At 44.1% G+C, this 15,937-nt stretch overlaps 1 protein-coding gene across 6 annotated transcripts in view; it reads right to left on the bottom strand.

The window, feature by feature from the left end:
• Positions 1-15,937, bottom strand: part of SATB2 (SATB homeobox 2) — a 124,948-nt gene that overhangs the window by 7,718 nt on the left and 101,293 nt on the right. The gene's annotated exons all lie outside the window — the stretch shown is intronic.

Genomic DNA, 15,937 nt, shown 5'->3' with positions numbered 1-15,937 from the left:
AAGTCATTTTTTCAAACAAATTAACCAGCCCTGGCAGAAAACTTGCAGGAAAACTAATATGATGGAAGCTGACTTTAAAAGATAAAATGACTGGTCTTAAGTCGCGCTGTTCTGAAATACGATTTGAAGGCCGCAATGAAAACCAGCTGGAAGCCATGTGTAAAATATAATAGTACATGCCTACAGGGAAGGAAGTGAGATATTGAATGATTAAGTTTAGGAGAGTATATAATGTAGTGTATCATTATGGGAGTGATCAGGATTACTTGTAATAAGCTAAGGGTTTGTGGTCTTTCTAAAATCCAAAGCCAAGAAGTATTGGGGGGAAGGGATCACCACATAGCTTCACATGCCCCATTCCCTGCTTCTCAGGATGTTTCTGCAGAAGAAACCTGTCTCTGGCAGCTGGGACAGCCGTCCCCACAACAACAAAAGGTGAACAAACCCAGACTGAATGGACGCTGTGCCACTGAAGCCGCTGTCTGCTCTGTGTTGAGTTCTGTCTGGATTCACTGTTCTGCCAATGTTCGCCTCCATTCCCACCCTCATTCAGGTTGGAACTAGAGATGTGAAGTCAGTGAGTGGAGCCAGGTGGGATGTGGAGGAGGCACAGACAGTTGCCTGCTGCCATCAGGGCACCAGCTGACAACACCATGCAGTGCCACGTTTTGTTGCCTATGCAGCCACTGCAGCCAATTAGAAACAGTGCTGGCTATCATGTCAGGAGTTTCTTATGAGACAATTTCCACCACTTTGCAGATAAATGTTATACATGGAAGGATGTAGGGCCTGCCCCTCATAGCAGATCTTAGAGAAATAGCCTACTCAAACAACCTTACACCCGCTACCCCTTGTCTCCAGCAGCTTATCTTCATATAGAGAAGCAAGCAAGGATATAGCAGAGCAAGCGGCTGCAATAAACAAGATTGCACCCTGACAGCCTCCTGGTTGCAGCAGCTAACACAGCAATTAGACATGATTGCTGAGCCAAGACACTTTACAGGTTTCCTAGGAATGTCTGTACAAGAAACTGTGGCAGAAGTTACAATTTGCACCTGCATTCATTTCTCTCTTTTAAAAAATGTGGCAGTTCTACTACCTTTTTTCTTCCTTGCAAAAATATATCTGCTTGGGTAAACACTGCAAAACCAATCCCAGCCCCAAATGAAGTATTTTCTTTGGGCTCATTCTCACAGCAGTGATTTCACACCTTGACATCATAAAGCTGTGTTAAAGACTGTGGTTTAGTTTCCTTGCTTTTCTTGGATTATACAGTATCCTAAGGTCAAAACTCAGGAAAATCCGCAACTGTTATTAAAAAAGGAAAAGTATCTATGAAGTGATGACAAATTGCAGACTACAGGTGTTAGATTACATTTTGACTCCAGGCAGGTTTAATATACTTCAGTTTCCTTTTACAATTGCCCTTAGCAGATACTGTTATCGGTAAGGGATTTAAAAAATATATACGGTACACAATAAAAGAAGACCGTGTCAAAAGAAATCAATATGAGCGTGCAAAATGGTAGGAAGTCTGACAAGGATAAATATGTTCACTTTCATCTAACTTCACTCTGAGCTTCTTTTAATTTTGTAACTCAAGTACTAGCAGCACATCCTGTGCATTTTCCAATGCAGTTTAGTAATTGCTTCACAAAAGCAAACACCATTATTACAGATAATTATAGTACCTGTTTGTGATGTGATGTGCCCCATCTCACGCAAGCCAGAGCAAAGCTTTATGAGCTGTTGGCTAGAGCCACTTGTAACCCAAGAGCCCTGTGCCCTATTCAGATGCAAAGACAAAGCAGTCACAGTGGAAAAAAAATCCCTTGGATAGGCAGGCCTTTCCCTAAAGATCACCATTCATCTGCTACTGATCGCACCTGGAGCCCTACCAGAAAAACCCGGTGTCCTAAATGTCTTCATTCCAAGGCATGATTCTCTCTGTCAGCCACGCAAAAAGGGGAATAAGAGGAAAATGGGAAGAAAGAACTGCATTCCACAGGGAATCCAAACTCAAAGGCAAGTTTGTTTCCCAGGCTGGAATGTGAGCTGGTTGAAGCGATTCATTTCAACATCTTTGGAGCATACTCTCCACATGCTTCCCTTTGCTTTACGGCAGTCATGTTGCTCAAGGGCAGGAAATAGACAGTGGTCTGAAAGCATGGCAAGCACTGAGCAAACACCTGGCCTCTGAAATATGGGCCCAATCCTGCAGCTCTCCTCCAGGCTCAAAGTGTCAAAAAGTGGTCGAAAAGCAGACAAAAGACACAAGAAAGATATGAAAAACAGAAAAAAGAAATAGCAGAACTTTCAGTTGTGCATGGCATCTGTCATCACGCAGAAGTTATAAGCATAAGCAAAATGCAATTAATCCTGACATGAAGGCAGGGGAAGGTGTCTGCCCCCTCCACCCCCGGCACATGCTGCTCCCATTAATGCTAACAGGAGCTTAGCACGCATCAAAGAGCAAATACACCAGAAAACATTTTTAAGAGCTATCATCACTGGAGATAAAATATAAATTACAGCCTGATTACAGCACGCTGCTCAGAGGCTGCATGTGCAGCGTAGCTCTCAGTGACAACTGGAGATGACCAGATAACTTTTGGACAGGTCCTACAGTTCCTGTAACACATCTGCACAGAGGAATTTGTCCTCATCTTTGCTTTTCTTTCCCCAAGCTGTGGAACTGCTGTCTGCACAGTTGTTTGAAGAATGTTTACAAATCAGCTTGACAAAGAGAAAAAAGAAATTCTGCCATCACTTGACCGCAATCATGATCTTATTCTTCAGTAATGCGTGGTTTATTTCCCTTTCCTGATCTCCACTAATAGACAGCACGTGCCTACACAATAGCCACTATTTTGTCTGTATAATGTTAAAAAAATAAATCACTAAACTCTGACAATGCAGAGCAGTGTCCCGGTGTTTCCTGGGGTAACTGTTCTCTCCCGAACGCTAACTCAACTCTTCCCACAAAAGCACAGGCACAACTTTCATTGCTGTGCAAGTGCCTGAGAACTGGCTGATTTTATGGGCTAACATAAATGAGCTCATGCTGATGAACGTTAGTGGATTAGCTCTGAAATTCCCATCTTTGGCTGGTTTAAGCCAGATCCCTAGCTTTACTGCATAGTAACTGCACAACAGCGAACATCCCTTTCTCAAGTATCCAGCTGCAGACTGGGAGTGCTGTAAACAAACACTGTTCAGCCACAGGTGGAGCCGGCACATACCTACTGTATAAGTACACGGCGGCCGGCTTCATTCCGGCTTCTGCTGGCACAAGCCAGGGTGCTGGTGACAGGGAGGCCGATGAGGCCAGGAAGCATTGCACAACGCTGCTGCAGACTCTCTCCTGAAGGCATCGGTGATGGATGGCTCCATTGTCTGTGGATGGGGCACGGCCAGCACAGCTGGCATGGGGCTGGCTGCGTCCCCCAGCAGGCAGGCAGGGCCCCGCTGGCCTCCAAGACACCAACACATGCCCCCCTGGCCCATAACCTGCAGTAGTGGGGCAGCCTACCCTACAGGGGACAGAGCAACAGCCCCATAAAAATTTGCACAGCTCTTCTGCATGGTGACGCTAACTGTAGTCCCAACCATATGGGACTTAGAACATATGTGTGCACAGAGGACTTCAAAACCATTAACTTAACATTTACCTTCTTCAGAACAAGACGGTGAGCTCTGTGGGCCTGTCTGGGCTCTTCTGCGCTTTCTCTCGCAGCCCTACAAGGCTCATGGGTGCTGCTATGCAGAGCCCAGCTTTGCAGCTTCCAAACGGGCCTGGTTGCAGAAGGAGGGAGTGTCTGCCAAAGATTTCAGATTGATCCTGAATTTCCCCGTCCCAACCCTGCTAATCCTAATGAGGAGCTGGCACAGCGCCACAGATCTAAGGAAGTAACAAAAGGCATTTTGGTTTGCTTTATTTCAGATGAAATACTTCTGGCATCCTCTGCATATTTTTTTTTTTTTGTTTAATTAACACTACGCATGCTCTCCTTTTCATTATAAAAGCCAGAGGAGCAATAGCTGGTGGACCGAGCAAGGTCCTTCCCCAGCAGCCCCGTCCTCACACAGTGCATAAGGTCGCTCCCCGTCCCCTTAACCATGGTGGCACGAGTGGCGCCACCATAACCACGCTGTTTTCCAGTCAGTCAGCTCAGAAGCAGGCACTGAATTATTTCAGGAAGGATATGTTTGGATTAGGCACTGCATTCGCTGGGGGGAGGGGTAATTATTTGTCCCTTCAAACTGCTTTATGTCCTCACAGATGGCTATTTGGGGTTCCGGGAATACCCAACTGTACCGTTAATTTTTACAGTGGGGGCAGTTAGGAGTCAGAAGAACCTGACTGTTATGGTTAGTGGAAATGGTAGATTTGTGCTGATAAAACACTACTCAGCACGTTTTTTGCTTTCTAGATGTAACCACCAGCACACTTAATAACAGGACTTGAGCAAACTATACTGTGTGAATCAAACACATAAAAGTACCAATATTCCTTTTTTTAGAAAGCATGTCTTTAAAAGTGCATTATAATCAACTACCATGGTAAAAGGCAAAATATCCAGCATTGCCACACACGCAACTGGCATAATGTGCTTTATTATACCCTTAGCTTGAGACTGGATAAATAAAATCAAATAACCAAAGTACATCCTGGCCCACAGATTGGGGCGCTGAGGATAGAAGGCTTTGCAGAATTAGATGTGAAATCCTTTGTCTTCCTGGTTACGCTCTGCAAAAGGTGGGCACCTCTGGCAGCTGAGGGAGCTGAGCTGGTGTAAGCGCTCCCGGTGGCTCTCTGCCCTGACCTGCACCTATTTTGTAGATTATGGATGCTGGAAGAAAAAGGCTTTACAGAAAGTCTCCGACCTGCAGCACCTGCAGTTTCTCTTTACAGTACAAGAAAATATGCAGTTGAGAAATAAAAGGTACTTTTCATTTTTAATAAATGGGCTACTTTAAAAAAAATAATAAATTTTAATTAATGGGCTACTATGTAGGACAACAGAGGGTAAGATGCTGTGGCACTGGGACCCATCTCCAGCTTTCCCACCACCTCTGAGGAGAGCCCTGATGACTGGCCAGCCCCCTGCATGACACCATACATCCAACTGCAGGGGAAAGACCCAGGCTGACACAAGCATGCAGCGTGCACAGATCTGTGCGTGAGGAGCCCCAGGCTTTTGCTAGAGATGTGAAACACCATTCTTTGCTTTATTAAGATAAGAATTGCATGGCATTTTTCTGCCAAACATCTTTCTTTCCGTCAAAAACTCTGACTGAGTGACGGATATTGCCTAAATGAAGCCTACTTTGCCAAGCTGCTGGCCTGATTGAGGGGAAATATTCTGACCAAGTTCAAGCATTTTTCATGAAACAGCATATTCTGGCTGCTTTTATTCAGAACAGCTTTTGGCCTTCCAACTCTACCTTTCCATTTTCCTTTAAAGGATTATGTTGTTCTAAACTGCTGCAAACTTCTTTTTCCTATTTGAATGGAAAATAAATATAAAAGCATCAACTTTTTTTTCTTTCTGTGGTTCAGAAATGTCAGCAATTTCTTAAACTCAGCTCAAGCACCTCCATAGCTCTGGGCCATACCACCAAGGATGGAAACTCACAGCCATCTAACTTCCTACAGACTTCACGGTCACATTTACAAAGAGGTTTACTGGTGGGTAAGAATAAAACGTAACACAGTTTATAAAAGGAACAGGATGCGAGTCTTTCCTATCTCAAAATCCAATAAAGCATATGATTTTTATTGCATGTGGGAGCCTGTTGGTCTGCGTAACACTGATTAGCAGCTTGGTCAGTAAGCCTGATAAAGCCAGAAAGTCCCTCTGAATATCTCTGGCTAGGGACATCTTGCCATAAAGCATGTATGTTCCAAAGGGACACACACATATGTGGGATCTCCTCCTCAGCTCCAGTTTGACTCACAGTATTTTGTTCCACTCTCTCCAAAAAGCCTCTTCAGGAGAGGAGGCATCATCTTACCACTATTCCTCATCACCTTTTTGATGCTCATGAATCCCAGAAATTTACAGCCTCTCTCAGTGAGGGAACCACACTGGGCTTAAATGGACCCCAAGCGGAGCAGCTTGTCGTTCTTAAGCCTGATCTCATTTAAACAAGGGGACAGCAGGAGCAACATAACTCCAAGTCAGCAGTGCTTCCTGGTGCTAATCAGGCCATTAAAAACGCATAAGCAGTTTGTTCTTTGCTGACGGACAAAGACAACCACAGAAATCAATGAAAACCAGGGCAAAATTAGAGATTAAAAGTAATAATACTCCTTTCAGCAAACCACAGTCTGAATTCATGATAAGTGGCTAAAAGACACAATAGCTGCAAGATCTAGAGACAAAAAAAAAAAGTCTCCTGCCTGAATGAAAAGTAAATTAAGCAAGCTCTGGTGCAGAGGAATTTCCTTCACAGAGTAGTGCTTGCTGCCACTGGGAAACCCAAGCAAGGGCTGCTGCAGCTGAGCTTCCCTCATCACACTTAGGAAAAACACACACTCAAATGCAACTGTTGGAGGGAAAGGAAGAGAAACCCAAACAGCAGTCTTGCTACAAGACATTTCCATGCAGCTTCCCCCAAGTAAGCAGACGGTTTCCAGTTAGTCAGGGTCAGGGCCTGCCCGTGCGGTTTCCTGCCTGCTTGCCTTTATAGCTTATCTAGATCTCATCAAGAAACGCAATCAAAAGAAATTAGAACAGTTAAGTACAGAAATTAGGGAAACAAAGTACAAATGAGTCTGGGCTTGTGCTTGTGCCAGGGAGCAGAGCGATGTGCACCCATGGCGTGTGGTGGGGTCGGGTGTGAGTGCAGTAGTGCCAGCCCTCTCCTATGCCACTGCATGCCAAGCTCTATTCAAAAACACTGGAAAACAGCTCAGACACTTTGAAAAACTCCTGGCAGTGCTGTACAACCCAGCCTGCATTAGCCACGCTGCTGGTGCCCACCGGCATGCCCCCACTGTGTGTCCCAGTCCCAGGCTGCCATCAATGCTGTGCAAGCTTCACCGTGTGGCACGGTGCCCATCCCCACAGCCTCGGTGCTCTCCTGAGGACTGTGATGGCTCTGGCCACACTGACAGCCCTCAGAGGGACTGCACGTGCTATGCATGTCCACGTGTCCTGTGAAGCTCCAGGCAGGCGCTGGCTCCTGTGATGCCGTGCATGGGAGAAAGCAAAAATGCAGGCAGGATTGTACACATCAGCTACCATATGGATGGGGCATTCTCAAATTAAACCCTGAAAACCAGATGAGATCTGAGCAAAGGACAGTTTCACTTAAAGGAAATCTCTGAGGTCAACCAGCAATTAACTGAAAGGTTCTGATTGAATACGCTATTGACTGCTTTCACAACAGACAGCTTCCTGTTTATTATACCTTATGGGCTGTCTAGGTGCCAAGACATTAAACTGTCAATAATCTATTAATACTGAGCAGCTCCTCCCTCCTTATTCCCCCTCTTAGGCTATGAAATTGCACGAAAAAGATGTGTTTTTTGTGTCAGAAATGAGTTTTTAAGGATATTTCTTTGTGTGGTTCCAGCAACATTCATAAACAATATAACACACAGTCTACAGCAACATGGAAAAAAACTGTGTTAAAAAAAAGTCAGACATGATTGAGACCATATCCTGAAATCTGTCTCTCTTTTCCAAGCCATCTTTAAACAGTCTAAGTAAAATTTAATTAACAATTTACAACAAGGAGAGAGAGAAGTTATTTAAAGAGAGGCCTACAGGTCCTTAACATTCAGTGTCTGGGAAACAGTTGTATATAAAAAAAAAAGTTTTAATGAATTTAATAGAGAAAAGCACTTTAATTAAATGCTGTCAAAGAGGATTGTATTAATGACTGCACACAAAGGAATTTAAAGCGAGCCAAGTATATTTAGCAAATAGGAAGTAGGCTTTCAGAGGCTGTAACTATTTATGTTTCTGCCATTGCAATGCATCTAGATCACATTGCCAATTGAAAGCAGTTATGCTATTAGATATGATTTTATTTATTATGGATTATGAAAATTTCAAAAGCTGCAGGGAATACATTTATTTCACTTCTAAAATGAAAGAACAAAGACATTTCCTGCTTGTTTGGTAAGAGAAGAAATAGGAGAGGAAATAAATAATAAATAATAATAATAACATAGCACTTAACTGGCGCGGTGTTGTCCAGACAGATCTTTGTAAGAGGCCTGTTGAGTCCTGGAATTTCAGAGTGTCTCTTTCTGCTGCAGCTGGGTGGATCCACAGCTGCCACCACAGGCACTCTCAACTGAGCATAGAAAAGGAGCGAGCTCCTACATCTTATGGGCAGAAACCTGCTGTACTTCTACCATATCCTGGATGTTTCAAATCTCAAAATTACCAGAACCCCAGTGAGTAAAAAGAAATCTAAGTTGCCAAACTTTTTGCAAGCTAGGCTGAGGAGGCTAGTTTTTCCTAAGCCTGACCAAGAGTTTTGGATACCTCTCTCCTCCCACAATGTGACCGGCATCATACACGGTTAAGTTCAGTTTTCTAAATACATTATCTGACTTTTTTGTTTAAGACTTTTATTAAAGTCATGTGTGATGTGTGTTCGGAATGTAGCCTTTGTTGTCCCACAGCTAGGGATCTTGCAAACAGCTTCGCTTTGTCTGTGCCAAGATATTTTGGAATATTCTTTGAAACACTGTAAGCATAGATGACTGTGAGAAAAAATATGTGCTACTGTACTTTTGGATACTCAATGTGTGAGAATAGTGCATACACAGAATCATTTCCTGTTTCAATCCGTAATTCCTATAAAAGTCCATACAAACACGGGACAACATGTATACACGCACACACACACTGTCCCTGAAAAAAGCCAATCCCAGCACATTCTGCAGTCTCTGGGCATTTCCAGCCAATCCAAATTTAAAAAAGAGAGAGAGAGAGAAATCCACACCAACAAATGAATGAGCAGAGTGGCCCAGGGCAGGGAGAGCAAGCATCTCTTTCTTGCTCTGCTGTTGCCTGGCTCCCAGCACTGCCCAGAAGCTGCCGTTTAAGCCGCAGCTTTCTTGGGGGATGCTGTACAACGTGAGAGGAAGAGCAGCTCGCTCTCTGTCAGAGATCTTTGGGGGACAAAAAGTGCAATGTGCTCGGATAGCACAGTACAATATTGTTTCCCTCCCCATGTAATTTTTGCCAGCTGCGATGATCTGGGACTCCGACTTTATCCTAAGACTTCTGTAAGGAGTCGGAGAATAAAATGCTGCATGCAACCAATAGCCTATATGAACACACATCTCTAAAGCCCGATATTATCATTTATATACAAATGTGAGGAATAGAGAGTATTCAAGGACTATTAAAATGAAATGAAAAAGAGCAATGTTTTTAACTGCAAACATTTTCTGAAATAAATGGAACGGAGGCTGGGCCAGCAGCTTTTCAGCCTTCCAGATTTGCCTGCTGCCAGTCAGCGCAAGCTTCAAAGGTTATGTGAATTTAAAGAGCTTTATTTAGTAATCTTGCCCTGGATGTTTGCTCATCCTCAACGTACCATGACTCTTTACAACACTGGCAGCTTAACATTTATAACAGGGCCAGTGCTGGAAGAAATGAGGGCCAAACCCAGCCAAATTGTGTGTGAAAGGCAAAAGTGTGAGACGGCAGGGGCCAAAGCTACAGCAGTGTAATTTGCTGAAGAGATGACGCATCAGACCAACATCACCCTGCCGGTTCCTGCCAAGTCTCCATAGCACTGGATCGGCACATTCAGGTTTGAATGGCTTTCTGCCTTGAGCAGCCTCCTGTGGGAGCTGGGGCAGCAGGAGCAGAGCTGCAGGAGCTCTGCAAAGCAGCCAGCTGGGCAGGCAGCTTCCCACTGAGCGCTCATGCCTCACTCAGTCCCTGCTCTTGGTCCATTCTGCACCAAATGGGATGCTCGGGAGCAGGTGGCACTGAGGTGGCTGTACAGCTCTGTGAGTCTGTTAGGGAAAGCAAAAGATGTGTGGTCTTCTGGCGTACTGGGGCTACAACTACAGTGAGGCTAAAATCACAACCTTTGAAAAAATACAACTATCCAACTAAGCTTATCCAACTAAGACTGGATTAATAAACCTAAATTTAATTTCTGAGCAGAAGCAGTACAGCTTGAACTGCAAGTGCACTCCTCACTATCATTATAAGGGGAATCATGGGCTTAAAGTTAATACAAGTCAGCAGTGTATTAGATATCCATACTAAGCAGAAACAGCTGAGAAGGTGCAATGGGTAGGTTTGGTTGTAGCAGTTAAAGCTCAGCAGCTTTCCACTGCAATCAGGATAACTATCATAAGAAACTCTATCGGATACCTCAGAGCCTAATATAAGGGGCTAATATTCAGATATGTGCTCTTGCTGCCCATGTCAGAACTTGTGCTAGGCTCCTGAGTAACCACAGACTGTCAGATAAACAGTGGACAACAGAGTGTTCACCAGGCAGCCATGCATTTGGATGGACAAGCAGCCAGAGCTTGCTGCCAACATGGTACATCTGCCAAAGCACTGCAGCAATACCAGTGAGCAGCTCAGGGGCAGCAGTCTGGGAAGGCTTCACACTTACAGGTTGCTGGGGAGCATTGGCCCATAACACCCAGCCACCCTCTCAGAGTCTCTCTGACTTCAGTCATCTTTCAGTGGTTTAGACTGAAAGGAGATACCAACACTGACCATTATTCTTCTTTCTCGTAAGAAAGAGTAAAGGTAAAAATTGAGAAAGGCAGATATTCTGCACATTGGCAGGTGTAGCTCTGACATGATTTCCCCTAAAGATCTAAAGGAAAGAGAAAATAAATACTCCGGTTGCAGTCTACTCAATCCAAAGCTTTGAGCTTCCCAAGTGGAATAAATCAACTTGTGATAGAAATACCTCTAAAAGTCCACCTGGGCTTTCTGGGTACAACTTGCCTTAGTCACTCCGTCTGAGCAGACATCACTGCCCACTGTGTGGAGATGGCAGAAACAAAAAGCAGTGGGTATCATTTATTATCTGTCTTTTGGATGCAGAGAAATGACCAACAAGCAAAAATATGAGGGTGCAGACATTAACAATGAACCACAGGACTTGACCCATCAATGCCAGGTCTGGATAAAACCAAGCACCAAGTCAGAGAGCTGGCATGGCTTGGGAAAGTAGTTTTTGTCTGGGTTTCCCTGATAACCCAGTCCTGACTTCCAGTATATGAAATCTACTGTAACACACAAACATAGTAAGAGCTGTGAACATCATCCTAAAAATAACTAAGCACATTATGCTGCTCAATGGAATAGCGCAGCTTTGCTTCACTCATTGTCTATGACTGCCTAAATATTATTAATTGATATTATTTTTAAGAGCAGAAATTTTAAGTATCACTGTTTTTCCCATCTGCACGCTATGTACTGCGTGACCCATGAACTCTAAGATGTTGTTTAGAATTAGATATTTCATTAGGAAGCTCTACTGTGGTGTTCGTTCCCTTCTTTATTACTTGTAGAAAGAGAATATGAAATTAGTCTCATTGGATTGCCATCACCACTTGCCTTGACCCATTTTTACTAGTGCTCCACGTTCTGTTGTTTTGTCTAAAATAGGCATTGTCATGTCTAAAATATTTCTTCCCTTCCATCCCTCAAAAAGATAACAAAATTAGTATTTCTTTTACTTCTATGGTATGTTATTTTATGCGTATTTAAAGAAAGACTACAATGTTTGCAATGAACGCACAATACAAAAGAGCTTTCCTACAGCTTTCTGCCGTGCCTTCCTTTATTTACTAATACTCCTCCATGATTTGCAATCTGAGCTATAATGAATTGCCAGATTTGTCTCAATCAAAGCTTTGGAGGATTAAAAAAATAAGAAAGTGGAAGGATATCATTTTTTAAAAAGCTACAGAAGTAACAACATACCAGAAAGTATGTGAAAACCATTCCGGCTTCTTTAAAGCCAATATCTGACTGCTCTTAAACTCAGCTTCAGAAGATTCTCTGACATCTTATGCAGAAAATGAAAGGCGAAGCTTCCCTGCTCTCTGAACAGCAGGTACTTTGCTGTAGTGGTGGCTCATGGCTCCAGAGAAGTGGCTTATCCACCTTAACGCTCCAGAGACAACAGCTTGATTGATCATTTTCCCAACTGAGTCAGGTTTCTCTGCCCCAGCAATTAACAATGAATTAGCACCATCTTAAAGTGTCAGGCAACATGGTTATTCTCCAGAGTGGTCACCTTGTATACAGCAGACAAATAGTGGGAGAAGGGATAGAAATTAGATTTACTGTGTCCCAGCATGTCCGTAACAAACACTAAATCCCTGGTTAGCAGCAGGAAGGGGCTGGAGGCACCTCTCAGCATTAATGTGCTAGGAAGGTCCAAAGTCAGCTAACAGCTGGGAGCAGTGGGATTTGGCGAGAAATGGAAAGCATGACAGGGCACTCTCACCTGTGCAGAACAGGAAGCTGAACACAGAAGCATCAGGACTGCTTGCTGCAAAATGGCCGTCCAGAAAATCCATGTAAAAAAAGAGTCAGACTGGGACATGTCAAAGTTCCAGTCAGGGTCCCACACCTAATGGTGGCAGAAGAGGATGAGAAGAGTGCAAAAATACAATGCTGCTTTCCAGTATGCCTTCTCATCCCTAGCAGCCTGCAACTTGACACTACAAATCAGAGGTGGAGTATTTGTGGGATCCAGCTAGGCGCAAGCTCATGGGTTTCCTTAGTTCCATTGCAGAACACACTGATCGCAACACACTGCAGAGAACTGGAGGAAGAAAGAGGAACTCAGTGCATACCAGAGGCTGTGGCTGGCTGGGTTGGCCTGCACAGCAATGTGTAGGTGCAGTGTGGATGCTCTGCAGTTGGCATGTGCAGGAAAGTCCGTGCCCCAGCATGTCCGTATGGTCACACGCAATGCTGCCAGAGAGCACTGCCATGTCACAGAGCTCCACAGGGCTCAGATTTTATGACTTCTCCGCACAATAACAAATAAATCAAGTGTGCAGGGAAGAATTCCTTGTGCATTAAGCTTCCACTGTACACATTTTTCATTTCAGAAATAGGAAAATATTTAATTAAATGGCTTAATATATGGCTGACAGGAAAAATCTAATGGAAGAGAGAAAAAAAAATGTTTCTTTGTAAAGCACCAAGCCTGAAACTAAACAGGGAAGCATGGGCTAGTGTTAAGAGAACAGAGGGCAACAACCTACCACAAGAAAAACAACAGTCCCTCAAAGATCAGCAGCCAAGTTCCGTCCATCTTCTGCAGCACCCCGACTGCCCCACTGCACACACCTTGTGACTGTACAGAAACCACACCAGCCTCGGGGTGATCCCCTCACTGAAGGTGTGCGCAAGCCCATAATCACCATATGAACTATGCAAAGCCCATCACAATGGACTCTTTGCCATTTCCAAGAAACAGTGCCAGGAAAAGGCTAAACTTGATCCACCCACTCTCTTTTGTTTGGCTGTGCCTCACAGTGACAGCCAGGAGGTTCTTCCAGCCTGATGGAAGGGTGCCCCAGCCCAGTAAGGGCTCAGCTAGTGGTGGCAGGGAGCTCTGGCAGCAGCATGGGGTGGCCCGATTTCAGGCTCTGCCTCATCACTGGAGGAATGAGAGACTGAAGCACCAGGAACAAAACACTGTACATACATCAAGTCTGTCAGAGCAGGCAGGAAGAAGGGGACAAGCAGAAAGCAAACAGAGGGAAGAGACTCCTGCCTGCTTCAATGTTACAGCACTACACCTGCTATTACTTCCGGCACTGCTACTCATACTTCCTTCAGAGGACTGTCATTGTGACTTGAAGGCTGCATGTAAAGGCTTGATTTACAATGCACTTTTCACTAGCAAGGTCTGCAAAGCGAAGCAGGACAGCATCTGCAGCTCTTCAGTGTTTCTACCCCTGCTAAAATGCATCCCAGCACCACAGCAGACATTCTGCACCCACCGCTGCTTTGAGAAGGAAATGAGCATTGCTTCCCCATTTGACACTACAGAGGGAATTTTAGATAGGCAGAATGTAATTACTTGGCCTGGAGTTCAGCCAGGAGTTGAGCCCAAGACCCCTACCCTTATGTAAAGTGTCACAAAATCTCCAGCGACTGCAAGTGTGAGGACCTCAGTTCTGTGTCTCTTGCTGCTGTCTTTGATTCTTCATGGCTAATTACCTAATACTGACCCTTGCAGCAAAGCCAAAAAACTAACCTTACTGCCTGAAACAATTCAAGTCTCAGAGACTGAAAATGGCACAAAAACTGCTTGGTGCAGTAGGTAGCAGGTGGACAGTGAGCCTCCTGTGTCTTGCACTGGTGTAGCATGCCATGCAGAAGCCTACTGGGCTTTTTGGATGGGCAAACATAACTCTAAAATGCAACACCCTCAAAACACAAACCTACTGTATCAACCATATACCAGGGTCTCCAGAGTTTTGTTTTATGTAGTTGCCAGCTGGTTCCATTTATTTTTCTTCATTTTTCATATTTTGACTGTAATAAATAATTAATCCATGGCTTTGTAACTTGCTGACAAATACAAATGCATCACATTCCAATGCACTGTAACGTGTCACTCAGAAGAGCCGACCTGCGCTACACAGCAAAGTGATAATCAGAAGACTTTGGAAAGTAGGCTAATCATCAAGGTCACCAACAAGAGCTCAAGGAAACTTTTTCTTCACACTGTCCCTTAGAGGATATTTCCTGCTTGGTGTGGGCACCAGAACTGGGTTACTTTGCTCAAATCTACACAATTCTAGTCATCTTCCCATGCGTTAGTCTGGCCCTTTACCCTTCTGTAGTTCTTTGCCTCCAAGATCTCACAAACTTTTGGGAACATCTAAGCCGAAACTTGCAATATTCATTACTCACAGCACTTCCTCTACTTTAAAGCTTTGAGAACCTAAAAACCAGGAACCACATATTTTTCTCCTTGGCAAAGACAAAATGAAGATCAAGAAGGAAGTCAGCAGCAGAAGAGACAAAGGAGACTAAACTAGGCAATAATTAATCTTGGTGAGACAAAGGTGTTTTAGAAGGGGCAGGACTACATAGGAAAACCTCCCATCTTTGAGAAAGGTGAATAGATTGTTGGCAGCAGTTCTAATAGCAGCAGAACAAGAGCAGAGACAAAGAGCATAGGCTGAATGCCAAGGTTCACAGCAAGAGTCACACAGCAGTGCAAGTTGCGACCAAACCATAATGGGGAGTGCAAAGGTGGGAAGAGGAACCGTGAGATTATCAGAGAGAAACACAACTGACTGACAATCATCACACAATACAGTCAGGTGAAATGGCTCTGAGGGCCACCACTGACAATATCCTGCTATGGAAGGGGTCACTCCAGATTCTTTAGATTAAGCATACACATCCCCTTTATTATTCATTTGGTTTCTGCGCCCCAAGTTTTCCTGAGCTTCAACAACTGTCACACATCTGTCTGCCCTATATCGTCAATGCTGTCAGTTATCAAACTTTTGCCCTCTCTCCACAGTGGCCTTTACACTCTTCCGTAACACTCCCTTACTTTAGCGAAGAATTGTGACAACCTAGATAACATACTTAAAACGAGCAGAAGAATAAATAGCTTTTTCATACTATTCCCAGAGCCAGCCCACCCAACAATCTGTCTCTCAGGAAAGCTCTTCCCATTACTGGCTTGATCTCCTCCTCTACTGTTCACTGGTCTCACTGATTTCATGACGCTTGCAAGTGTCACATGGAAGATCTTTGCAGTAGAATAGCAGTATTCATTTTGGTTAATTTTTAAAACAACACCTCACAGAGAGCCTTCAGATCAACAGCTGCTCTAATGTTTGGCAACATGGCCAAAGTGCAAGTAACACTTCACGATCTCTCCTTCCACCATGAAACCAGGTAACTGTTTTACATTATGGGTTCACAAG

This window comes from Coturnix japonica, chromosome 7 (genome assembly GCF_054131305.1).
Source record: "Coturnix japonica strain WE chromosome 7, WE-NBRP24, whole genome shotgun sequence".
In the NCBI taxonomy this organism is placed as follows: domain Eukaryota; kingdom Metazoa; phylum Chordata; class Aves; order Galliformes; family Phasianidae; genus Coturnix; species Coturnix japonica.
Note: the sequence above shows the minus strand (reverse complement) of the source record. Positions and strands in the feature narration are given on the sequence as shown.